This window comes from Marmota monax, unplaced genomic scaffold, assembly GCF_021218885.2.
Source record: "Marmota monax isolate L192 unplaced genomic scaffold, Marmota_monax_Labrador192_F-V1.1 WCK01_AAM20220418_F8-fsc00319, whole genome shotgun sequence".
NCBI classification, from domain to species: Eukaryota; Metazoa; Chordata; class Mammalia; order Rodentia; family Sciuridae; genus Marmota; species Marmota monax.
In genome coordinates this window covers 229673-242323 of record NW_026692103.1, presented here as the reverse complement: position 1 = coordinate 242323, position 12651 = coordinate 229673, and the positions used below count along the sequence as shown (strand labels likewise).

General features: G+C 36.8%; 1 protein-coding gene and 1 non-coding gene across 7 annotated transcripts in view; one reads left to right on the top strand and one right to left on the bottom strand.

Moving 5' to 3' along the window:
• Tlk2 (tousled like kinase 2) overlaps positions 1–12651 on the bottom strand; it is a 167353-nt gene that overhangs the window by 86305 nt on the left and 68397 nt on the right. The gene's annotated exons all lie outside the window — the stretch shown is intronic.
• On the top strand, positions 3235–3307 carry Trnal-cag (transfer RNA leucine (anticodon CAG)). Its single transcript has one exon. It is a non-coding gene; the product is annotated as a tRNA-Leu (tRNA).

Sequence of the window (12651 nt, the reverse complement as noted above, 5' to 3'; positions counted from 1 at the left end):
AAAAACCAAACGGACAGACTAAAAAATGGACAAATATTAAGTTCCTTGAAAAGTAGTTTCCAAAAATCAAGTGAAACATATTTCTAACATGCTTAAAATGTGTTTTTGAGAACAAAATAGAGAACTTTATGGATAAACTATAAACCCACAACAAATGAGATTAAGATGCAAACAGGGGCTGGAGTTGTGGCTCAAAGGTAGAGCACTTGCCTACCATGTGGGTTCGATCCTTAGCACCACATAAAAATAAAATAAAGATATTGTGTCCACCTATATAACTAAAAATAAAAATTTAAATTTAAAAAGAATAAAAAAACAAAGATGCAAACATTGATACCAGCCCTTCAGCACATGAAGCAAGTCCATATAAACTAAGAAAAACTTGTAGAAGAAGGAACCAAAGGTGAATTTTTCACTCCTATATAAGTTTAAATGTCAATATTTGCTGAGTTTCTAAAGTCTCCATTTCCTCCTTGATTAAACTGGTAGCTTCAAGGGACTGGGAACAGAGGACAAAAATTAGGTTTGATGAGGTGTAAAGCAGTACAGCTGACAACAGAGTCAAACTACCTAATGCTCTATTAAAAACAGGTTAAAAAATATGCCAAGGGTCTCTATAATTTTTTTTCTTAGTCATTAGTAGCTCTACCTCTTTTCATACCATAGTAGAGCCAAAGCAGTAATCAGTATAGTCTTGACTCTTAGAGACTTATTGTGTGGGCTGGTTGACCAGTGTTCTTAGAAGTTAAATACACAGGAAGTCTACTAAATCTTACTAAGTACAACCACAAGAGGTCTAGATCAAATGAACAAAAATCTAGCCTCTTAATCAATTCCCAATTTTGAGTTCATTTTCAGATTCAAAACACACTGAATGATGTGGAAGTCAGATCCTTTAAAGGAAGAACCTCATGACAAAATGTAGTCTTCTGATCTTTCTCTCAGCATTCCCCCAAAGCACCTATGGTCTTTTATCATAGGTGGCTGTTTAGGGGGAAAAGATTATTAGATACTGATTGTGAACTGGCACTAATTACAGAAGATCCAAAACATTACTATGGCCACTAGTCAGAAGCTTATGGGGTTGGGAGTGTAGTTTAGTGGTAGAGTCCTAGGTTAGAGGCCCAGCACCAGAAAGAAGAAGAAGAAAAAAAAAAATTATGAAAAAGAAACAAGAAAAAGAATAAGAGGTAATAGAGGTCACATAATCAATGGAGCTTCAACTCAGGATCATCTCACAGTGGGTCAGGTGGGTTCCTAAACACATCCTGTGATTTCCCCAGTTTCAGAATGCATGATTGGAGTAGACATACTCAACAACTGGCAGAATACTCACATTACTTCTAGAATGCTCCTAATTAGGCCAGGATCATTCTACCTCTTTAATTTATACAATCATCCTCAGCAACAACCCCCATAAGGAAAAAAAAAAAAAAATCAAAGAATAAAATAAATTTGACTTATTTAAAAATTGGTAGCACTACTGCAATCTATTTCAATGATTTTTCCCCCTTGTACTGAAGACTGAACCCAGGAGCACTTACCAGGAGCTATATCCCAAGCTCTTTTTTATTTTTACTCTGAGACAAGGTCTGGCTACTTTGCCCAGACTGGCCTGAACTTGTGATCCTCCTACCTCAGCCTCCCAAATCACTGGAATTACAGGCATTTACCACCTTGCCCAGCCCCAATACATTTTTTTTTTCTTTTGCTGGGGAGTGGGGAGATACTGTGTGTACTAGGGACTGCATCCAGGGTTGCTCTACCACAAAGTCAAATCCCTAACCCTATTTATTTATTTATTTGTGTGGTGCTGGGGATTGAACCCAGGACCTTGTACATGCAAGGCAAGCACTCTACCAATTGAGCTATACCCCCTGCCCAAGCCCTTTTTAATTTTTATTTTGAGATAGGATCTTACTAAGTTGTCAAGTGTGACCCTGTGATCCTTCTGCCTCAGCCTCCCAAGTCATCACACCTAGCTTCGATACAAGTTTTATAACTTTAAACCAAGATAACTGGGACGTTCTTTCACTATGGTATTGACTTTGACACCTTGATAATACGCAAAACTAATCTAGAAAGCCAGAAGAAATGTCCAATTAAATCAACTGGCTTAACTCTAGTAATAATTCAGGAAAACAAGCTTTGGTGGTATAGATAATGATGAAGCCCATTCTATAGTTCCACTTAATTTTGACCAAAAGTGAGATAATTTTAATTAAGTAACTTTGTTGCCAGGCAAGGCATCCACCTGCAATCTCAGTTACTCAAGAGGCTGAGGAAGGAGGATCCCAAATTGGAGGTCAGGCTCCTCAACTTAACCCTGCCTCAAAATAAAAATGTTTAGCCAGGCAATGTAGCACATGCCTGTAATCACAGCAGCTCAGGAGGCTAAAGCAGGAGGGTTGCAAGGTCAAAGCCAGCCTCAGCAACTTAGTGAGGACCTAAGCAACCCAGCAAGACCCTGTGTCAAAACAAAATATAAAAAGGATGTGATTCAGTTGTTAAGTGCCACTGGGTCTAATCCCTGGTCCAAAAAAAAAAAAAGAAAAAAAAAGTTTAAAAAGAGCTAAAGATGAAACTCAATGGCGTAGGTCTAATTTCAAGTGAGAACACACATGTACACAGAGTAACTGTGCAGTACTAAATGAACAAAGGTATCACATTATACTGGTTAAGAAAATCCTTCATTAATATTACTGATTTTTAGAAATATTTCAGTCATAACAAATCTTAACCATGTAATTTAATAACATCCATTTTCAGAAAACAAACAAGCTCAATACAAAACATACTTTAGCTGTCTATTGTCCTAGAAACCTGCCTATGGAAGGAAGGCTACATAATTCACTCAATATCCAGGGCATGAGCTAGAGCATGGTGGCATAGGCCCATAATCCCAGCAGCTCAGGAGGCTGAAGCAGGAGGATCATGAGTTCAAAGCCAGCTTCAGCAACTCGAGGCCCTAAGTAACTTAGCAAGACCCTGTCTCTAAATAAAATATGAAAAAAGGGCTGGGGATGTGGCTCAGTGGTTAAGCACCCCTGGGTTCAATCCCTAGGACCAAAAAAGGGGAAAATAAATAAATAAATAGATATATAAATTCATCCAGGGCGTGTAATAAAAGACACAACAACAAGTATTGGTCAATAGATGGCTGGATAAAGAAACTGTGGTATATACAGACAATGAAATATTACTCAGCATTAAAAGAGAATAAAAAACCAGGGCTGGGGTTGTAGCTCAGTGGTAGAGCACTTGCCTCAGATGCTTGAGGCCCTGAGTTCGATCCTCAGCACCACATAAACAAATAAAGATATATTAAAAATATAGAATAAAACTATGGTATTTTCAAGTAAATGGATGGAGTTGGAAAACATCATGCTAAGTGAAGTAAGCCAATCCCCCCCAAAAAAGGCAAATGTTTTCTCTGATATGTGGATGTGATCCATAATGGGGACAAGTGGAGCATGGGAGGAATGGAGGAACTTTAGACAGGGCAAAAGGGAGAGAAGGGAAGGGAGGGGGTATAGGGGTAGGAAAGATGGTGGAATGATTACCCTAAGTACATGTATGAAGTCACAAATGGTGTGACTCTACTTTGTGTACAACCAGAGACATGAAAATCGTGCTCCATATGTGTACTATGAATTGAAATGCATTCTGCTGTCATGTATAAAAAATTAGAATAAATAATTTTCTTTAAAAAAGAACAAGTATTGGCAAGAATGTGAGGAAATTTTTAACTCTAATACATTACTGATTGGGCTACAAAACAGGCAGATGCTTTGGAAAACTCTGGAAATTCCTTAAAAGGTTCAATAAAAACTTTCCCTAGGCTCCAACAATTTCACTCAAAGGTATAACATGCTCTAAAGAAAACATATGTATCCAGAAAAACTTGTATATTAATTCTCACAGAAGCATCATTCATAATACCCAACAAAATTATAACAATCCAAATACCCATCAACTGATAAACATATATACAAAATGTGGTTCTGCAGCAGGGCATGATAGCACATGCCTATAGTTCCAGTTACTTAGGAGGGTGAGGTGGGAGCATCACTTGAGCCCAAGAGTTCCAGACCAACTTGAAAAATATGGGGAGACCCCATTAGAAAGAAAAGGTTTCATTTACAAATTTGGTTTGTATACAATTGGAATACGACATGGCAATAAAATGTGGTTTGGTATACAATATTATTTGGAAATAAGAAGAAATGAAGTACTGATCTATGCTATAACACAAATGAACCTTAAAAACATGATGCTAAAGAAAAGATGCCAATCCCAAAATATCACATATTGTATGATTCCATGTACTTAAAATCTCCAAAACAGGCAAGTATGTAGAGACAGAAAGCATATCCATGGTTGCCTAGAGCTAAGAGGGATTGGGGTTTTTGAGAGGTAGTAGCTACATAAGAGTTTCTTTTGGAGGTGATAAAAATGTTCTAAAATTGTGCAATAGTTACACAACCCTGTATATCATTTTAAGTGAACAGAAGAAAGATCCAATACAAACAAACAGATCTTGCTGGATGGAAGCAATTACAATCATGAAACCATGTTGCTATCGTGCTGGACACAGGGAGGCATCAAATACAATTCTTGCCCTCCACAGTTTCCTAAATATCTATGGAAGAAATTAAGTTATCATTATCTCCTTCTAACTTTCAAATCCTTTATCCCACTTAAGATTTCTTTAAATAAGTGACAAAACACTATTTTACACATGTGTTTACATAATGATTATTAAAGAAAAATGACCCTGGAGCTGGGGATGTAGCTCAGCCCTAGAATGTATGCTTACCATACACAAAACCTTATCCCAGCACCAACATATAAATGAATGCATGCAAGAATGAAAGAAACAATAAGCTAGGAACAGGAGCACACACCTACAATCCTTGCTACTTGGGAGGCTGAGGCAGGAGGATCGTAAGCTTGAGAACAGCCTGGGCAACTTAGAAAAGTAAATAATAAAAAGGGTTGGGAATGTAGCTCAATAGCTCAGCAACTAATCCTAAGAGAAAAGAGTAGAAATACTAGCCATATAAACCACAACATATTTCAAGGACTATAGTTTATGTTTTTAGCTTTCTTGTTATGCTAAAAAAAAAAAAAAAAAAAAAAAAAAAAACCTCTTTTGTTATGATTTGGACATTAATGTCCCCTAAATCTTATGTGTTGAAAACTTGGTCCCTAGCAGATGGTACTACCGGGAGGAGGTAGGGCCTTAGTTGAAAAAGTTAGGAGCATGCCCCTGGAGGATTTATTGGGCACCCAGCCCTTTCTCTTTCTGCTTTTTGTTTCTTTGTTTTGATGTTGGGGATTGAACTCAGGGGCACTAGACCACTGAGCCACTTCCCCAACCTATTTTGTATTTTATTTAGAGACAAGGTCTCATATTACTAAGTTGCTTAGTACCTCGCTTTTGCTGAGGCTGGCTTTGAACCCATGATCCTTCTGCTTCAGCCTCCTAAGCACTGGGATTACAGGTGTGCGCCACCGTGCCCAGCCTTCTTTCTGCTTTCTAGCCACCATGACATGAGCAGTTTTCCTCTGCCACAAGGTTCCCACCATGATGTTCTGCCTTGCCACAGTCCCAAAAGCAATGGAGCCAGTCAACCATGGACTGAAACCTCTGAAACCATGAGCCAAAATAAATCTTTCCTCCTTTTAAGTTGATTATCTTAGGTTTGGTCATAGCAACAGAAAACTGACTTGCGCATCTCCTTTAGATCAAAAATCTACAAATCCTGGGCTGGGGTTGTGGCTTAGTGGCAGAGCACTTGCCTGGTGCATGTGAGGCACTGGGTTCAGTCCTCAGCACCACATAAACAAACAAACAAACAAACATACATACATACATAAATAAAAGTCATTGTGTCCATCTACAATTAAAAATTATGTACACACACACATATATAAAGAGAGAGAGAGAGAGAGAGAGAGAGAGAGAGACACCCTGTCTCGAATAAAATACAAAATAGGGATAAGGATGTGGCTCAGCAGTCAATTGCCCCTGAGTTCAATCCGTGGTAAGCCCCCGCCCCAAAAAAGAAAAACTGGTGTCTTGAGATATCAACTGTGAGGAGTATCACAAGAAATCACTGAGTTTGTTCTTCTTGTGAATTATATACTTTTAAAATAAAATAACAAATTTATAGTTAATTTTTATATACTATAAAAATTAGTCTCACTTGCATTTCCCAAGTGTGAAAGAATGAGACAGTCCATGAGTGTGACCAATGGAAAAAACTGATTTAGAACAGCTGGAACCAGACAGGTGTGGGAGAGTCAGACAAGTGTGGGACAGTCAGATAGGTGTGGGAGAGTCAGACAGGTGTGGGATTGAAACTGGGCAAATAAAATTTTATGAGCTCTGGTCTTCTCATCTGTGATAAAAGAGAAAAGACCCACCTATCTTAGGGATACTGCAGGGATTATATAAATTAATACACTATCATGTTGTAGGGAATAAAACAGTGCTAGAAACATAGTACTTAATGAAGAGTAGCTAACTACCTTTTTGCCACTATGGGAGGGCTCTCATGGACAGTCCTTAACACGAAACTTTAACTAACCAAGCTAGTATCAACCACTCTATAAACTGCCAAGCATATATAAAATAAAACAAGATGCCACATATACAGGCCAAATTATTTAACAAATTACAATATTTAATATTTAACTAGGCCAGGCACATGCCTGCATTCCCAGCATAAGGATCACAAGTTTGAGGCCAGCCTCAGCAAATTAGTGAGGTTCTAAGCAACTTACCAAGACCCTGTTTCAAAATTAAAAAAGGGCTGAAGATGTGGCTCAGTGGTTAAGCACCCCTGGGTTTGATCCCAGGTACCTAAATAATAACTAAAAATAAAAAGGGCTGAGGATGTAGCTCAGTAAAGTGTCCCTGGATTCAATCCCCAGTAGCAAAAAAAAAAAAAAAAAAAAAAAAAGAAAGAAGAAAAAAGTCTAATTAAAAAATAAAGACTTTGAACCATTCATCTAAATCATAAGTGCTAGCTGGGCACGGTGGCACATGCCTGTAATCCTAGCAGCTGGGGGTTGAGGGGCGCTGAGGCAGGAGGATCCTGAGTTCAAAGGTAGCCTCAGCAACAGTGAGGCACTAAAGAAACTCAGTAAGACTCTGTCTCTAAATAAAATACAAAATAGGGTTGGGGGGTGGTGTGGCTCAGTGGTCGAGAACCCTTGAATTCAATCCCTGGTAACCCCCCCTCCCCAGGGCAAGCAAGCAAGTAAATAAATAAATAAATCTAAAGGTCTAAGACAGGAGCTAGGGATGTAGTTCAGTGGTAGAACACCTGCCTAGCATATCCATGACCCTGGGTTCAATTCCCAGCACTGCAAAACAAATAAATGCTAAGCAAAGATGAAAATTCAGTGCTCTAAATGCATTTCTTTCAATCTCTAGAAGATTATCAATTTCATAAGGGTAGGGAACAGTAATTTTACTCACTAGTATATTTTTACCACAGACATAATGAATGTTTATAAAGGTGTGCTCATGAACAAATGAATGTTCTTCAATCCTCTGTACCCTAACGTCCTCCATCCATAAATTGGGAATACAAGCTAACTTCTTGAGGGAACCCCAAGAATTATCCTCATTCTTTTGTACTTGGGGAATATTTTTTATTGTATACCATTTCATGCTATTTTAAAAATAGTGCTTTCTAAGTTTCAGGTTCAAGGCCCAGTGACTCAGAAAGCTAAGGCAGGAGGACTGCAAGTTCAAAGCCAGTCTCAGCAACTTAGTAAGGCCCTGAGCAACTAGGCAAGATCCTGTCTCAAAATAGAAAATAAAATGGGCTGGAGATGTGGCTCAGTGGTTAAAGACTCCTGATTTCATTCCCTGGTGTCAAAAATATCAAACAAACTAACTTACGTTTATAAACTGATCTTGTATCCTAGCTAAATTTATCTGTACAGCTTAAAACTTTGTATGTCTACAATCATGTCATCTATAAGACATCTAAATAATAAACAGTTTTACTTTTCCTTTCTAATCTCTACTTCCTTTTACTTGCCCACTGGTTAGAACCTTCAGAACATGTTGAACAAAAGTTTCGAGAACAAATATCCTTGACTGCTCTGGACATTTGGCAGAAAGCATTCCATTTTTCACTGTTAAATATGATGTTAATCACAGGTTTTCCATATATGCCTTTTATCAGATTATGAAGTTCCCTTTATCCCTAGTTAGCTGACAGCTTTTATTAAAAATTCAATCATTTTGAAGTTTGTCAATTTTTTTTTTACGTTATCTATTACAAGGTCACTTAGCTTTCCTCTTTTATCCCATTAATATGGTGAATTACCATTGACTTCTAATGTTAAATCAACCCTGAAAATAGGATAAAACCCAATTTGTCATAATGTATTAACCTTTATCCTTTTTACATATTCTTAACTCAATTTGCTAATATTTGTTAATGATTTTTGTGAGGGGCAGGTATTTTTGTTTCTTTTGTTTTGTGATTTTTTGCTTTGTTTTTGTTTGTTTGGAAACTGAACCAAAGGGTACATTACCAATGAGCTACATCTCAGTACTTTTTAATTTTTTCAGTTTGTGACAGGGTCTCAATAAATTGCTCAGAGCCTCACTAAGGAGCCCAAGCTGGCCTTGAATTTAATCATCCTACCTCAGCCTCACTAAGTTGGTGGAATTATAGGTGTGTGCTACCAAGCCTGGGAGATTTCTTTTATCCTAATGGTTTTGTCCAGTTTAGCAACAAGGCAGTACTGTCCTCATAAATTTTTTTTTAATGAAAAATTGTTATTATTTCTTCCTTAATGTTTGCTAGAACCCTACAGTAAAGCCAGGTACATCTGGACTTTCCTTTCTGGGATGACTTTATTATAATAATCAGTTATTCAGATTTATTTTTCTACTTTACTTCAATTCATTACTATTTCTCTTCTGTATTGAAAATTGCTCTTTTTTTAGCTTCTTAAGGCAGAATCTTGGATCACTGATTTTAGACCTTTATTTTTTAAGCTATAAGATCCCCTCTAGGTCTGGGGTTATAGCTCAGTGGTAATACTCACAATTGGTCATCTGCTTTAGACAGACATTTTTCTCACAAACAGCCTTTACGAAAAATTTATGTGAAATGTAGGTTTCCACCAGACCCCTGCTTCTGCACATAGTCTCTCGGTCTCATTGTTATTATTACTTTACAGTAGAGCACTGTCTCTCACATGTGAGGCGCTGGGTTCAACTCTCAGCATATAAATAAATTAAATAAAGGTATTGTGCTCATCTATAACTACCCAAAAACAAACAAACAAAAAAAAAAAAACTGTAAAGCACTGGCAGCTGTATCCCACAAATTTTGTTATACTGTGTTTTGATTTTCATTCGATTCTAAATATTTTCTAATTTCCCTTATGAATTTTTCTTTGAAGGCTAGGAACGTGGCTCAGTGGTAAGGTGCTTGCCTGCAGGGTGTAAGGCCCTGGGTTCCATCTTCAGCCCTGGCAAAAAATAAGCAAACTTCATGGACCCAGAGATTATTTGGAAATATATTATTTTACTTCCAAATATTGGGAGATTTTCCAGGTATCTTTTTTCTTTTTGATTTCTAATTTAATTCCACGTAGTCAAGAGTAGTCTCTACATTATTTCAATCCTTTCAAATTTATTGAAACGTGTTTCATAGCTCAGCATATGGTCTATTTTGGTTAAGTGTTCCATGTGCACTTGAAAAGTATGTGGGCAGAGTGTTCTAAAAATGTCAATTATGTACAGTCCATTGAGAGGATAGTCCAAATCTTCTATATTCTGATTTTTTTGTCTGCTTATTCTATTAATCACTGAGAGAAAACATTCCAATTTCTAACTGTGGATTTTCCTATTTCTCTTTTCAATTGTCAGTTTTTGCTTTGCTCTATTATTGGATGCATACATATTTAGGCCTGTTGTGTCTTCCTGATGGATTCATCCTTCTTCTTTCATGATGAAAGGTCTTTGTTGCCCCTAGTAATATTTTCCTTATTCTGCAGTGTTCTTTATCTATAGTCATTTCAAGTTTTAAATATAAAATTAGTATTGATGTGGATTTATCCATTACTTAAAATTTATATTAATTTTATATATATTTATAAACGTGAATAAAATACAGTGAGTTTCTTTGACTCTTGTGCTTGCTCTCTCTCTTTTTTCTTTTTTTCAGTACTGAGAATTAAATCCAGGGGAATTCTACTACTGAGCTACATCTCCAGCACTTTCTATTTTTTATTTTGAGACAGTTTCACTTCAAATTTGCAATCCTCCTGGCTTTAGTCTAGAGAGTAGCTGGGATTACACCACACCTGGCCTGCCTGATTGCTGGGAGCCATTAGCTAAGTAGGTATGACAATTTCCTTGCCAGCGTACCCCATGTTGCAGTGACATTGAATGTAGGTGAGCTTGCTCAAGGACCAAGGAGGATTAGGGCGTTCCAGGTTTAGGTTCCAGGTTTAAGGTTTAAGATTATTCCTGCTGGGAATAGGGCCTATCCTGCTGCCTGAGTTCCCCTTGAGTTCTCACGGGATTCAGACAGTATATTTTGGAGATAGAAGCCCAGTGGAGGGGGATTTGGGCAGAGAACGTGGATTTCCCCAGAACCTGATTGTAGACGGCTGGTGTGAGTTCGGGAATAAAGAGTTGCTGTTTGAATCTACAAGCTGTGTGGTGGCTCGTGATTGTGTGCCCAGCCAGACTGCGGCATTTGGCGTCCCATGCGGGGAACTTCTGAAGCTTAGAGGTAAGTGAAATTTCTCACCCTTGAGGAAGAGAGAAAGAATGGGTGAACATTTCAAAAAACAATGTGTTATTGTTTTGATTTATTTTGTTTTTATTTCAAGTTGCCTGTTCCTAGAACTTTCTCAGGCAAACTGGGGAAAATGGTTGACTCAAGATTTGAAGTTGTTCGCCTCCGAGGAAGAGAAATTGTTAGAGGAAGGAGGCACCCCAGTAAGACCAACAACAGTTAGGGCATATGTTGATACAATACAAAAATGTAGCACATGGCCTTTTAAAGAAGAGTTATTAAGTATATCAATGGGACCATCATGGTATCCTGTAGAAGGATTTTTCTTCAACAAGAAAGAGATGGCTAGTTCTGTTTACTACATTTGTCTAAGATCTTGGTTTTTACAGACATCTGATTAATTTACAAAGCTAAAGTGTTAAAATATCAACCACTAAATATGAAATCAAGTACTCTTTACTTATTAAGTTCCATAAGGTAATATATTTAAACATTATGTGTGTTTTCATAAATTGGTAAATGGAAAAAGGTTTAATATTGCTTTGTGTCTGTGTCTTTGCTAAAACAAGGTTACTAAGAGTTAAGATTCTATCGTGTAATTTATATACAAAGAGTAGAAAAATTTTCAGTTGGGTTTCAATTATAGTATTATAGTATCATAAAAAACATGAAAGTCTTTCAACTTATTAAAGTGGAGTAATTTGTCTAAATCAGAAATTTTATAAGAGTTGTTTCAAAATGTGAATTTATAAAAAGGGTTAACGGTTAAAAAAGATAGAAAAAGATTCAAGATGTGGAAATATATTTTAATATAAAAGGTTAAAGGAAAAAGAAATGTTTCTAGATGAGATAATCTCTGTGTGGTAAAGTAAAAAGTTGTAAATGCCATTTAAAAAGATTTTGAGGAAACTAGACTTACTTTAAAAGCTTGAGAAAGAAAGAAGAAAAAGGTATTTGTACATGGCAGAGTGAGACAAAGCTTCTCAATGGAGTTTGAAGGTGGTTAAAATGCCTTCATGATGGAGGAAAGAAGCTTAGTTAATCTTAAAGGCATTGCTTAAAAAAATGAGAAGATAATAGGATAAAAGATTTAGATAAAGAAGATTAAAAATTTGAAGTGGAAAACTTTAAAAACAGAAGTACAGAAAGGTAAAAAAAAAGAGAAGATGTAGAAAGATAAAAAAGATATAGGAAGATAAAAAAGATGTAGAAAGACAAGAATTTTAAACCCACAAAATAGGAAGAAAAAAAAAACTAGGAGGAAAATAAGCAACTAACAAACCTTAGGGGGAAAAAAAAAACTAGAAGATAGAAATAAGATAGAAAATGGTTGAAAATGTCAAGTAAAGTATTTCAGATAGAAAATGCAAAAAGCTAACTCAACTATTAGATACAGACATACTTATTAAAGCAAAAAGAGGGAATTGGAAAGGGGTATATATCCCCCATAGATAAACTTAAAATAACCCTTTTTACTCTAAACTTTTTAAATATGGATTCATAAGGACTTAGTGCTGCGGAAAGACACATGTATCCAAAAAATGTACATAAGCCTAAAGTACTTTGGAAAGATATTCTAACAGGACAATGGAAAGGTCCTAACCCAGTGATTGTCTGGAGTCGGGGGTCTGTTTGTGTTTTTCCACAGGGAGAACAGCAGCCGATTTGGATTCCAGAGAGATTAACTAAAACAATTTCTACAGATCGAAAAGAAGATGATTTGACTCAAATCCATAACAGCTGATATCCAGAACTCCAGCTTGGCCATTCTTACATCTGCGACAGTGATTAACCAGTGATGCAATTTTTATTTCCTTGCCAGCGCACCCCATGTTAGTTGTGGTAGTGCTGGCATATCTTT